The sequence below is a fragment of the Salmo salar genome, chromosome ssa15 (assembly GCF_905237065.1).
Source record: "Salmo salar chromosome ssa15, Ssal_v3.1, whole genome shotgun sequence".
Lineage (NCBI taxonomy): Eukaryota > Metazoa > Chordata > Actinopteri > Salmoniformes > Salmonidae > Salmo > Salmo salar.
In genome coordinates, this window is record NC_059456.1 from 35,265,007 (window position 1) to 35,280,470 (window position 15,464).

The 15,464-nt window shown below is 43.6% G+C and overlaps 1 pseudogene; it reads right to left on the bottom strand.

Moving 5' to 3' along the window:
- Positions 1 to 566: 566 nt before the first annotated feature.
- LOC106571339 (cellular communication network factor 6-like) lies at positions 567 to 14,893 on the bottom strand (annotated as a pseudogene).
- Between the last annotated feature and the right edge of the window lie 571 nt (positions 14,894 to 15,464).

Sequence of the window (15,464 nt, forward strand, 5' to 3'; positions counted from 1 at the left end):
ATGTTTGCTCTATCTGTCCCTGTTACCACTATTGGCCTCACTGACAGCACTACTGTTAATGAGGTACTGTAAAAACCATAGCATTTGAGGTTTAACCCCAAATTGTCGTTACTTACATTACGTTTCCCTTCATGTTAATTGTTAAGCAATCAGTCAAACCCTAGTTGTCTCTATCCAGTCACACTTCATGAGTTGAGATTCCACGTGTTTCAACTATCCTCTCTGCATCTAGAGGGGAAAAGGACATAGTTAGATTGACCCTGGCTGTGATCCCACACTCCAAGGGTGTCTTAGGGAGAGTTGGGATATGCAAAAATACACATTTCCAACTCACACATGCGTATTAATACACACCTGAAATAAGACAAATGTAAGCACCCACCAAATGATTACTTAAGATTTACATAGGAACCCTATCATACTTCTTCTGCTGTGAATGTATACAGTCGATCCAAGACCACTGTCATATTCAGGGTGTTGTGGGCATAGAGGGAATTCTTTTTACATTTCACCCATCATCACCATCTTAACAATGTATCATCAACCCCCAGAGAGAGCCTGGCTGGTCAGTGGTCGGTCACCTTGACGTTCTTCATGATGCTCTTCTCACACAGCCGCAGCAGGCAGAGGCGGCGGTCCTTCCTCATCTCACACTTGCCGTTGTCGTTGTTGACCCGGACTGAGAAACCCAGGCCGCAGGTCTTGGAGCAGGGGCTCCACGGAGTGGTCTGGATCAGGCAGTTCTTCTTCCAGACTAAAGGAGGATCCCTGTAAGCTTTCAGTATTAAAGGGCAACGGGTGAACACCCAGACGGCTTGAGGAAGGAACCCGCCTGCACCTGCCATTCTGCCACAGAGCACATGCTGTTCAGAGTGAATCAAGAGCCCTCAGTCCTCAATCATTCTGCCTGCTAAAGACTATTGGATAACCCAGTTGGAGAGAAATCTTTAGGCAGGCCATGATGCCAAGATGGTTTCAATTGCCAATTTATAAGATTTGAAATCAGCGATTGAAGTCATATTCAATTTGTGTAATGGCAATATCAAAAACATCAACACCAAGTGCCTGCTAACCTTTCAGATTCACTAGAAAGCAGGATGTTTCTTGTTTTTCAAGCCAAGCAAAGCAGACATTTATTCAAATATATCAAAGCATACTTAAAAGAGGCCTTGTTGCCTTTGATGGAAAGTGAGCTCCAGCTCTCTATGGTTCATGACTGGAACCATCCACCCTACTCCCTAACAGTCAGTCAGCCACACTCCATCCTCTCTACACTTCCCAGCCAAAGTCATTAAAATGCCCTCTGCCTCCCTCTTTCCATCCAGCTTACTTTCACAGAAATTAGCATTCCAGGGCAGACAAGCTGGCAATTCTGGCCCTGGTTTTCTCTACTAACACACACCTGGCATGGCGGCCATGTAGGTCGTATCCTGCTGGTGGTTCCTAGAAGCACCGGGGGCGCTCTGGAGGCCGGCTGGCAGGGGCGTGTTGCTCCTCAGAGGGGCAGGACCCAGGAGAACAGCACAGAGAACAGTATGAAGGCCAGGGTGCAGCCGATGGCTCCCGCAATGCATGTGCACTTATACAGTGAGCTGGGCTGGAAGGCCTCACCGTTCTCATAGTGGACCCCATTCAAGTCACAGCCCACTGCCATCAAGTCTAGAAGCAGGCGATAAGGGAAACAGAACTCAACTCAGTTGACTGGCCTGTGCAGTGCTTGCCACATTCTTGTGGTGTTAGTGTGTCTCTAAGTGTGGTCAGCCTTGGGGTATTTGCCTGATTGAAATGTGTGTTTGACCTAATGGGGTCGTTTGATGATCAAAGAGACCATGGGTAAATGAGTAAACCAGTCCTGTGGAAGTACAGGTTTATGCAAATCGCATGGGATTGAAGTATTTTCATGTAGTAAAGTATCTAGCCAGTTCTTTGAAGTAGCAGAGCCCTATTGCACAGTACAGCTCCTGCCCCCTTTGAAAATAAGTAATTGACCTTGAGACATTCAATTGTACATTGACTTAACTCTGTTGATAGCCCATGGGCTAGATTTGACACGTTCACTCACAAGCGCAGACTCCGACCTCATATTGCGGCTGGTCTTTAGAGAAATCGCAGTACATGCCCTTGTGGGGGTCGCAGATGTCCCTCTCGTTGCAGGCCTCTCTGATCTGCCAGGCACAGCTCTTACAGCAGCCGCAGCCGTCCAGCACCGAGCTGACCCCAGAGGCACACTGGGGCTGAACCCTGCACTTACAGGGCCACTGGCAGAACTGTTTCCTCTCCAACATGGCCTTGCTGCCTCTTGGAGCAGACAGCTGCCCACCATGGTTCTGAGCCCTGCATAGAGACTGGAGGGAAGACGAGGACAGGGTTCTTGTACGGTTACGGGTAAAAGAGCACTGCTTGGGAGGTGGGCTGGGTCCCCTTTAACTAAAATAAATAATATTATACAAAGCCTCTGATTTACTGTTCTGAAAGTGTTGCTTTATGTGACGTAATATAGAAGTTCTTGATAAAGTTTAAAGTTCACAAAGAAGTCACCTATGGTTAAAACATTCAGAACATTCACATTTCACATCAGTTAAGAGGCTAAAGGATAAAACAAGGATAAAAAGATCAGAACACCAAAACAAAGTATGATTAGGAGAAGTATCAACAAATTCCATAAATCGATTTGAAAAATCTATGTTAGCCAAAGGCGCTATCATTTCGATAAATGTTTTGGTACACACTTTACAATATATCATACATTCCTGATGTGTAAATTATGTGTATTTTTCTTTCCCTGTCAAACATACAGTTGAAGTCGGAAGTTTACATACACTTAGGTTGGAGTCATTAAAACTCGTTCTTCAACCACTCCACAAATTTCTTGTTAACAAACTATAGTTTTGGCATGTCGGTTAGGACATCTACTTTGTGCATGACACAAGGAATTTTTCCAACAATTGTTTACAGACAGATTATTTCACTTATAATTCACTGTATCACTATTCCAGTGGGTCAGAAGTTTACATACACTAAGTTGACTGTGCCTTTAAACAGCTTGGAAAATTCCAGAAAATGATGTCATGGCTTTGGAAGCTTCTGATAGGCTAATTGACATAATTTGAGTCAATTGGAGGTGTACCTGTGGATGTATTTCAAGGCCTACCTTCATCATGGGAAAATCAAAAGAAATCAGCCAAGACCTCAGAAAAAAAATGTAAGACCTCCACAAGTCTGGTTCATCCTTGGGAACAATTTCCAAACGCCTGAAGGTACCACATTCATCTGTACAAACACTAGTACACAAGAATAAACACTGTGGGACCACGCAGCCGTCATACCGCTCAGGAACGAGACGCATTCTTTGGTGTGAAAAGTGCAAATCAATCCCAGAACAACAGCAAAGGACCTTGTGAAGATGCTGGAGGAAAAAGGTACTAAAGTATCCATAATAAATCAAGTCCTATATCGACATAACCTGAAAGGCCGCTCAGCAAGGAAGAAGCCACTGCTTCAAAACCGCCATAAAAAAGCTAGACCATGGTTTGCAACTGCACATGGTAACAAAGATCGTACTTTTTGGAGAAATGTCCTCTGGTCTGATGAAACAAAAATAGACTTCTATGGCCATAATGACCATCGTTATGTTTGGAGGAAAACGGGGACGCTTGCAAGCCGAAGAACACCATCCCAACCGGGGGGGGGGGGGCTTTGCTGCAGGAGGGACTGGTGCACTTCACAAAATAGATGGCATCATGAGGGAGGAAAATGATGTGGATATATTGAAGCAACATCTCAAGACATCAGTCAGGAAGTTAAAGCTTGGTCGCAAATGGGTCTTCCAAATGGACAATGACCCCAAGCATACATCCAAAGTTGTGACAAAATGGCTTAAGGACAACAAATTCAAAGTATTGGAGTGGCCATCACAAAGCCCTGATCTCAATCCTTTCAAAAATGTGTGGGCAGAACTGAAAAAGTGTGTGTGAACAAGGAGGCCTAGAAACCTGACTCAGTTACACCAGCTCTGTCAGGAGGAATGGGCCAAAATCTGGACAAGAGGAATACCTATGTAAGAATGCTGTTCATCGACTACAGCTCAGCATTTAACACCATAGTACCCTCCAAACTCATCATTAAGCTCGAGACCCTGGGTCTCAACCCCGCCCTGTGCAACTGGGTCCTGGACTTCCTGACGGGCCGCCCCCAGGTGGTGAGGGTAGGAAACAACATCTCCATCCCGCTGATCCTCAACACTGGGGCCCCACAAGAGTGCGTTCTCAGCCCTCTCCTGTACCCCCTGTTCACCCATGACTGCGTGGCCATACACGCCTCCAACTCAATCATCAAGTTTGCAGACAACACTACAGTGGTAGGTTTGATTACCAACAACAATGAGATGGCCTATAGGGAGGAGGTGAGGGACCTCGGAGTGTGGTGTCAGAAAAATAACCTCACACTCAATGTTCACAAAACAAAGGAGATGATCGTGGACTTCAGGAAACAGCAGAGGGAGCAGCCCCCTATCCACATCGACGGGACAGTAGTGGAAAAGGTGGAAGGTTTTAAGTTCCTCGGCGTACACATCACGGACAAACTGAAATGGTCCACCCACACAGACAGCGTGTGAAGAAGGCGCAGCAGCGCTTCTTCACCCTTAGGAGGCTGAAGAAATTCGGCTTGTCACCAAAAACACTCACAAACTTTTACAGATGCACAATGGAGAGCATCCTGTCGGGCTGTATCACCGCCTGGTACGGCAACTGCTCCGCCCATAACCGTAAGGCTCTCCAGAGAGTAGTGAGGTCTGCACAATGCATCATCGGGGGCAAACTACCTGCCCTCCAGGACACCTACACCACCCGATGTCACAGGAAGGCCAAAAAGATCATCAAGGACAACAACCACCCGAGCCACTGCCTGTTCACCCCGCTATCATCCAGAAGGCGAGGTCAGTACAGGTGCATCAAAGACTGAAAAACAGCTTCTATCTCAAGGCCATCAGACTGTTAAACAGCCATCACTAACATTGAGTGGCTGCTGCCAACATACTGACTCAACTCTAGACACTTTAATAATGAAAAATGTATGTAATAAATGAATCACTAGCCACTTTAAACAATGCCACTTTATATAATGTTTACATAACCTACATTACTCATCTCATATGTATATACTGTACTCTATACCATCTACTGCAGCTTGCCTATGCCGTTCGGCCATCGCTCATTCATTCATCTTTCTGTACATATTCTTATTCATTCCTTTACACTTGTGTGTGTATAAGGTAGTTGTTGTGAAATTGTTAGGTTACTTGTTAGATATTACTGCATGGTCGGAACTAGAAGCACAACCATTTCGCTACACTCGCATTAACATCTGCTAACCATGTGTATGTGACACATAAAATTTCATTTGATTTGATTTGAAATTCACCCACCTTATTGTGGGAAGCTTGTGGAAGGCTACCCAAAACGTTTGACCCAAACAATTTAAAGGCAATGCTACCAAATACTAATTGAATGTATGTAAACTTCTGACCCACTGGGAATGTGATGACATTTCACATTTTTTAAATAAAGTGGTAATCCTAACTGACCTAAGACAGGTTTTTTTTACTAGGATTAAATGTCAGGAATAGTGAAAAAGTGAGTTTAAATGTATTTGGCTAAGGTGTATGTAAACTTCCGACTTCAACTGTACATGGACAGTGTTTGCAGTTTCAGCACTGACTTCTTGGAACCGAGCCTTAACTGCTTCCCAGGGTCTCTGGGGGTTATGTCAAAAATCTGAAGCCTTTCTGCCAGGCTAACAGAATGAGGTCATTTCATGGTGTGAAAACGGACCTTCTCTACTGAAACCTTTCAAAACACAGAATACCTCATAACTTGCCCTCTCTTTTGGCAGTAACCTCTTTTAATTCTTTAGAGTCTAAGATGTGTGTGTGGGGAGGGGGGGGGGGGGTCATACTAAGATGGTCATACTATGGATCATTTAGCCATTTGATTCAGAATTTTAGGACCCCTTTAGGTATAAAAACCATATATACATTTTTTTGGGATAAAATATTGACTTTGATGGATAAAAAATATATATTGATTATTGATTTTGTACTATTATATAAACACATTGAATAAAACATTCATAAATGTCAAAAAGGACATTGAAGTGTCTGTCCTAAATCTAGGAGATATATATTTTTTAAAAAATCAGGAAGCATTTTGTTGGTTTTAACACATATTTAACTCCTTTTTTGGGTTAGGCACAAAACTACAGTACCTTCATATTTCCATTCGTTTTTTTGAACCGGTACCGGTTACCCTCAGACAAGTCCCGTGACACTTGTGGGGGTCATACAGCAAACACCATCATGTTCGTGAGAATCTCCTCTTTCCACAGGGGTGTCACATTAGTTTGTAGCCCAACAGTTTGGACACTACCAAACATCAGTTGGCACATCGACGGTACCAACTTCAGATGAGTCTCCTGACACTTGTGGGGGAGAACACCATCATCTTCGTGAGAGTTTCCTCTTTCCATAGAGTGATCATAGTCAATAGTTGTGTAGGTCAAAATGTTATTTTTTTTGCGAGAAAACCAATTTTCAAGATGTCTCATGGTCTGAAGTCAGGATGTCTCATGGTCTGACAAACACAGCTCTAGCTCTGCCACCTTTCACTACAGATGTGGAAATGTGAGACTGGCGGATGCAGTGGATTCAGAAGCATCCAATGCAAACAACCTGATATCTTTAGCTTAAACTGACGTATTTTGATGGGGAATATTTGGGTTTGTAACTTAGATTGACAGACCGGTGCGTCAATCGACTCTAGAAGATTAAAAAGTGATGCAAAGGGAACCCTTTCTACTGCAACTTTACTACAACATTACCTCACTCAACAAGGCTCAATAGTAATTTCCTGCAACTGAAGAATTGGCTACTCATTCATTACATTTTTTTTAAATAAATAAGGACAAGAAAATACTTTCACTCAAATAAAATAACCTAGAAAGTAACCAATGCAAGTTCAATGTATTGTAAGGTATGAATAACATATACAACCATGGCCTTACTCTGAGACCAACCCTACCATCTTTCTCTATGACTTGCTGTCCTCACCCTTTTCCTGGTTCTCCCTAGAAAGCAGGTGTTGAGTATCACATCAAGCCCCATCCTATCAGAGACACAACTCATCTTTATTGTGAAGCAAGAGAAAAGGAAAGTCGCAGCTCTCACCTGTTGAGCTAGAATGACCAAGAGCGAAGAGCAGAGCAGAGATAGCATCTTTTAAGTACTCAGGTTTGTGTGAGCTCTGGGAGCTTGTGAAAGAGAAAGTGGGAAGGAAGAATAAAGAGTGAGAGAGAGGGAGGGGGAATGGGAAAGAGCTAGGGGGAAGAGTGATCGAGGTAGCTGACCTGGCAGTGAGGGGCACAAAGTGCCTCTGTCTCCTCTCCAAACACACCTTTCTGTGGCTTACTTGATCTGAAGGAGAAAGGTTTCTCTACATAACTGCTGGCTTGCTCTTAGACCTCCAAGCCCAGATCACTTGTTTATCCCCCAGTCTGTAGATCTATTGCCTAACACAAGCACATTTACATTAGATTCATCTGTGCTTTATTCTTAAACTTTGTACGGTTAAAACATATTTGAAACCACTGACACATTTTAGATGAACATGTTTGTTTACACTACACACATGCTCTCTAGTGAAACAGTAGATGTGATATATTTTTTTTACAGAAGTGATATTCTCTGTTCAAGCATGAGTGTACAGCAGGGGTATTCAGGTCTTACCCTACGACATGGTTTCCCAAACTCGGTCCTGGCGACCCCAAGAGGTGCACATTGTGGGTTTTGCCCTAGTACTACATAGCTGATTCAAATAATCAACGTATAATCTAGCAAAAACTAAAAAGTGCACCATTTGGGATCCCCTGGAACGAGTTTTGGAAACGCTGCCCTACGAGGTCCGGAGCCTGATGGTTTTCAGTTCTTACTAATGAATGAGAAAGTTACAAACGCACAAATGTCATACCCCCAAGACATGCTAACCTCTCGCATTACAATAACCAATAACGGGAGGGGGGTAGGATATCTATGCCTCTGTAACTTTCTCACTCATCATTATTCACGATTCATTCAGGATTATCCGTAATCAAGGTAGCATCCACATTCATGTAGAAGTATTTAGAAAACTGAAACAATACATTATTTACCATTCATTTCTATTGAATTTAATCTGAAACACAACCAAAACAAACAGCAAATGCATCCAACAAATTTGTAGTCACTAGCTTGATGTAGTCATTGCGTGCTATGAATATGGGACCAAATACTTCACGTTTTACTACTTTATATATGTATATGATTGTGTCTATAGACAGTATAGACAGTATATGAATAGAAAAGGTACAGCAGTAGTTATATAGGATGAGCCTCGACTAGAATCCAGTATATACATATGAAGTGGGTAAAACAGTATGTAAACATTATTGAAATGACCAGTGTTCAATGACTATGTACATAGGGCAGCAGTCTCCAAGGTGCAGGGTAGAGTACCGGGTGGTAGCCGGGTGAAAAGGCCGTGGCTCGGGTGGCTGAAGTCATCTTGTAGTAGCAGTAGTAGTAGTATTAGTAGTAGTTGTTGTAGTAGTATTAGTAGTAGCAGTAGTAGCAGTAGTTGTAGTAGTAGTTGTAGTAGTAGTATTAGCAGTAGTAGTAGTAGCAGTAGTAGCAGTAGTAGTATTAGTAATAGCAGTAGTACATTGCAAGAAGTGAAATCTAAGCAAGCCTAAATATCTTATATTGAGTGATAATTCACTTACAGTTTGTTTTTACAAGCTAAATTATCACTCAATGGAAGGTAATGTTACTTAAAAAAAATTCAAACGCTTAATACAAGTACTTTCTTATTTCAAGATATTTTTCAAGATTTTTCTCTGTAAAAAAAACAAAAAACTAAACGTTTTAAGTGAATTATCACTACTGTAGTAATAGAATGCCTATAGAAACATTTTTTTTCTTCAGATATGTTCACCACACCATTGCTCTCTATCTCACTCTGCTGTGTGTGCCTCTTGCTAACTGTCACTCAAATGTCAAGGAGCTGAATCTCATTGGAAAAAAATAAAGGGAAAATGGCGCCCGCACAGCTTCCAGAAGACAGTGGCTTTCAAACTAGAGATTTTGGGCTAATTAAGGTAAGACAGTAATTCTGCTAATAGATTATGCATGTAGGAACTACACATTGACACATCCAGCACAAAGCGGGATGTTTAAAAAATACTTACTAGTCGCCAAAGTTCTGGAGCATTTCTTTAAAATGAGTCCAAGATGTCAGTTGCTGCAAGTAGTCTAGAGGCAGAAGTACGCTGAATGATAGGTCAAGGCATTCTAGGCATTGATGCCCCTTAAAAGCTGATAATACAATGCCTGGGGTGAGAATATTATCAAACTCAGTCCTACTGAATTGTTGCTGTTAGTGTATTGAGAAGTGAAGTTGTGTTTCTTTAGTGTACCATAAGCCTCAACAAAATAAAAACACCAAGGATTATTTGGATGTTTACATTTTACTAGTCTCATTCGCTATACAAATGTTAGTGGCAGTGTTTAATAACACTTCAATAGGAAAAGTGCCAGGAAAGTCCAACTGAACTAACTGAGAAGCAGATCAAAGAAAGGGAAGCTAAGTGAGGATATGAACAGACCGTCAGACCTCCTGGTATTGACTGACAGACAGACAGGAATACAGGCTGATTTTAAGCCCAGTGAGTGTGAGGTCACAAGCTTCTTATGTGTCCCCCTCCCTCTTGTGCCTTACACAAGGAGGGGTCTGTGGGCAGGATACTGGGCCTAGGACAGAGCTGCTGAGACTGAGGTCACGCACGCACACAAACACACACACACCTGTATTTGTTTCTTAATGAAGTGGAAGGGCCTTTGGCCTGATGCCTTACTGTACACACTAACACACACAGTCTCTCTCTCTCTCTCTTTATCTCTCTCTCTCCCTCTTTCTTTCTCTCTCTATTTCTAACACACTGATCTGGAACGCAGCCACATTGTTCTACTCGTTCAGGCAAGACTCCCCTTCATGAATGATCACTCTTTCCAGGAGAATTATGTAATTTTCATAATGTCCATACATAATGGTTATTTTTACTCTATGAATGAAATATATTTTTAGCGTATGGCTTGGAGTTATGAAATATTTTCTCTTATGGCCAGTGTATGGCAGCAAAACATTCTGAAGACCAGTCTTTAGTAACCCTGCTGAGAGTTTTGTTACTGCCTGTTGCATAAAATATACTTCTCCTACCACAAGGGGGCACACAGAGTAATCTGAGGGAATCTTGTATTACAAACAACATTTGGGGATTGTGATTGGTGCATAAAGAGTTCTTATGGAACCCAAGGCAACATGACCTCATATGCTTTTTACATAAAGACACAAAATGGACCAATAAAATTGTCCCACGTTCAAGCCAGAGCTTCTTTCATGAACTCCATTGTGCAGTAAATGTCTCTGGGTTTCAAACAGAGTAGTTATTTTTACTGTCACTCTCGTGTTAATTAAATCACCAAGACCCAGTGTCTTGAACTTGACAGTTACAGCGCAATTACTCACACTTCTCTTTACGCCATAGGTGATCACTCAAACAACTTCACAAAAATGTAAGCAAAACCTTTCTGACTGCTTTCATGAATGTTGAAACAGAGCGCCACCTCCTCTCCTCCTCCTCCTAGGAGACAGCTCACTGACAGGTCCCCTAGACAGGAGGGCCTTAGGGGATATTCCTGTCCCAAACTGTGCCACTCCGCTCTCAGCCACTCATAAATTACACACACCTTTCACATCATCTCCCACTAGAACACAGTAAAGAAAATGAACAAAGTGATGCTTTGGCAGTAGTGTGACGCATCCTCACATAACACGACTTATTAAAGGTTTATGGGTTATGAAAGGTGGAAAGATAGTGTGACGCATCCTCACATAATGCGACTTATGAAAGGTTTATGGGTTATGAAAGGTGGTAAGAGTGTGACGCATCCTCGTATAGCATGACTTATGAAAGGTTTCTGGGTTATGAAAGATTTGTAAGGAATGTGTCAATCCTCAGGGCCCTCAGGCAAACCAAAGATTCCCCACATTTCCCCCACAATTTGACTAGTAGATTAATTAAGTTAAAATTACAAATGTATTGTTTTATGGATATAACATACATTAACAATATTAATAGTTATCCTTGAAACACATCCTTCAAAGAATTTTAAAAGATAAAGATGAGAAGAAACGGCAGAAATTGTCATTAAAAGATTTAGGCAGAGGCTTCCCACCACCATACGACTGGCCTAGGCTCATTTACATCCATTATCTTAACCCTAGCTTCATGTCCACATCCCAGCTCAACCCTAACCTCAACCCTAACCCTAACTCTAGCTTCATGCCCACATCCCAGCTCAACCCTAACCTCAGCCTCAACCATAACCCTAACCCTAGCTTCATGTCCACATCCCAGCTCAACCCTGACCTCAACCATAACCCTACCCCTAGCTTCATGTCCACATCCCAGCTCAACCCTAACCTCAACCATAACCCTAACCCTAGCTTCATGTCCACATCCCAGTTCAACCCTGACCCCAGCCTCAATCATAACCCTAACCCTAGCTTCATGTCCACATCCCAGCTCAACCCTGACCTCAGCCTCAGCCTCAACCATAACCCTAACCCTAGCTTCATGTCCACATCCCAGCTCAACCCTAACCTCAACCATAACCCTAACCCTAGCTTCATGTCCACATCCCAGCTCAACCCTGACCTCAACCATAACCCTAACCCTAGCTTCATGTCCACATCCCAGCTCAACCCTGACCTCAACCATAACCCTAACTCTAGCTTCATGTCCACATCCCAGCTCAACCCTAACCTCAGCCTCAACCATAACCCTAACCCTAGCTTCATGTCCACATCCCAGCTCAACCCTGACCTCAACCATAACCCTACCCCTAGCTTCATGTCCACATCCCAGCTCAACCCTAACCTCAACCATAACCCTAACCCTAGCTTCATGTCCACATCCCAGTTCAACCCTGACCCCAGCCTCAATCATAACCCTAACCCTAGCTTCATGTCCACATCCCAGCTCAACCCTGACCTCAGCCTCAACCATAACCCTAACCCTAGCTTCATGTCCACATCCCAGCTCAACACTGACCTCAACCATAACCCTAACCCTAGCTTCATGTCCACATCCCAGCTCAACCCTAACCTCAGCCTCAACCATAACCCTAAACCTAGCTTCATGTCCACATCCAAGCTCAAACCTGACCTCAGCCTCAACCATAACCCTAACCCTAGCTTCATGTCCACATCCCAGCTCAACCCTGACCTCAGCCTCAGCCCTAACCCTAACCCTAGCTTCATGTCCACATCCCAGCTCAACCCTAACCTCAGCCTCAACCATAACCCTAACCCTAGCTTCATGTCCACATCCCAGTTCAACCCTGACCCCAGCCTCAACCATAACCCTAACCCTAGCTTCATGTCCACATCCCAGTTCAAGCCTGACCCCAGTCTCAACCATAACCGTAACCCTAGCTTCATGTTCACATCCCACATCAACCCTGACCCCAGCCTCAACCATAACCCTAATCCTAGCTTCATGTCCACATTCCAGTTCAACCCTGACCTCAGCCTCAACCATAACCCTAACCCTAGCTTCATGTCCACATCCCAGCTCAACCCTGACCTCAACCATAACCCTACCCCTAGCTTCATGTCCACATCCCAGTTCAACCCTGACCTCAGCCTCAACCATAACCCTAACCCTAGCTTCATGTCCACATTCCAGTTCAAGCTTGACCTCAGCCTCAAACCTAAATGTAACCCTAGATTCAAGTCCACATTCTAGTTCAACCATAACCCTCCACCACAAACCTATCCCTAGCTTCATGTCCACATCCCAGTTCAATCCTAACCCTAGCCTCAACCACAACCCTAAACCTAACCCTAACCCCAACTTCATGTCCACATCCCAGTTCAACCCTTACCCTAGCCTCAACCACAACCACAACCCTAAACCTAACCCTAGCTTCATGTCCACATCCCAGTTCAACTCTAACCCTAGCCTCAACCACAACCCTAACCCTAAACCTAACCCTAACTTCATGTCCACATCCCAGTTCAACCCTAACCCTAGCCTCAACCACAACCACAATCCTAAACCTAACCCTAACTTCATGTCCACATCCCAGTTCAACCCTAACCCTAGCCTCAACCACAACCCTAAACCTAACCCTAACTTCATGTCCACATCCCAGTTCAACCCTAACCCTAGCCTCAACCACAACCACAACCCTAAACCTAACCCTAACTTCATGTCCACAGCCCGGTTCAACCCTAGCCTAATCCAGATCCTTAACCCTAGCTTCATGTCCACATCCCAGACTCCCTCACCTCCGGGCTCCATCCAGGGGTCTCCAATTAACGGAATTCAGGGAATAAATAATCTGCTCTCCTCCTTTCCTCATCCCTTCCCCTCCCTTCCTCCCCAACTCCCCTCTCCCCCTAAAGCGGCTAAACAGGGGCAGGGAGCCATGCATACAATGGGTGACAGTCCTGACCAGTAAACATTGGGAGAGAAAATGGGTATGTATGAGGATAACCACTGTATTACCTCCCCTGTGGAATGACAGGAATGCCATGTCATTTTATTGAGTGCCCAGACCAGTGGAGACTGCTGAGGGGAGGACGGCTCATAATACTGGATGGAATGGAGCCAATGGAATGGCATCAAACACATGGAGACCAATGTGCACAGGTCCTGAGTTACCTGAGGGGTGTCTACAAGCCAACAAGGGATGTCTCATCTGCAAACGCAGACATTCCACTACCCCTCTTGGTCATCACAAAAATGAAGCTTGGTTAGTAGAAAAGGTACTTATCTTTTCCTACTAGCACTGGCTTTGCTGATAAATACTTTGTTGAGGGAAAATGTACATGATACGATTGTGATGTGTTGTTGTCTCACCTAACTAACTTAAGATTAATGCACAAATTGTAACGTTTTTGTATACATCAGGGCTGTTCAGTTTCAGTCCTGGAGGGCCAAAACACTTCTGGTTGGTGATTCTACCTGGTAGTTAATTGCACTTACCTGGTGTCCCAGGTCTGAATTAGTCCCTTAAGATGAAAACCAGAAGTGTTTCGGCCCTCCAGGAGCAACATTGAACAGCCCTGGTATACATGTATGTGTATGAGTCTGTCACTTACATTTTGAGGTCAAACATTCCCTTTCTACTCCCCATTCTCCACAAGTGACCACAGCTATCATCCATTGTGTTGCAGATGCTCTGTTGTGTAATCTGGTGAGATAAAAGGATTGCAGAAGTATCCAATGTAGTTGCATTCCATCTACAGTATGTGTTCCTGTCAAGTATGGACAATGTTGGAGAAGATAACTCTTATCTATGAGTCAATGTAGTTTATGATAACCAATACGCAGCTCCTTTCCCCATCCTGCTGCAGCTCACTAGACTGTAAACCAGTCTAAATAGATTTTATTTTATTTTTGGGGGTTTAAATACCACGTTGATGGAATTTCCTTCTTCATTCCCTCTTCTTACCACAAACCTCTTTATTTACTGCAACAACTAAGAGTGTGGCCTTTTTCCACATTTTTTCCCCACTATTAAACCCTTAAATCACGGGTGTGCTGCAGCAAATCACTTTCTCTGGGAACCTAAAAGTTGACCCAGATTTGATATGTGGCCTATTTTATTGAGGGTGACTTATGATAGGGTTTATTTCTGACTCTAAGACCTTTGTAGAGTTCCAGCTCACCTGGAGAACAGAATATTCAGGTTCTCTGGCCTGCTGGGCTGAGACTTTGGTGCCGTGTCTGACATTCTAGGAGTATGTGGAGTGTTGTGTTCGGAAGCGGATGGCATTGGCTTCATCTGCATTAAACCTACTCCGGACCACTGCCCAATGCCCACTGCCCACGGCCGACCACTCAACCACTCCAGGTCTGTGACAGATCTGCCAACAGTTATTTACTGGAAAAAGCCATTTGCCATTCACTGGCCCAGCTGTTTGCCACTAAACTAAGGTTTTTATTCCTGTCCTAGTGATGTCATACCTTTGCCTGCAGTATCTGGCTCACTCAAAGATGAAGTTTCCGTTAAGAAATCCCCACTTTCTCCTTGAACAACTGTCAGAGTGTTCTCTGTACTACAGGTAACTATTTTTCCAGTGATCAGAGGTGTTGATGAATGGTGTTCACTTGCCCTCTGAGCACAAAGGTCCAAACAGATGCCAGATGAATGTAATGACTACCTTGCTCTCTGTAACATGAACTAATAGTATTTATGTGAGCATTTCCACTCAAGCTGATAGTATTTTTGTTTTTGTAACTCTTATTATTGATTGAAAGCTTTCCATTAAACATCCATCGCTGTTTCTTGTAGACCATTTATA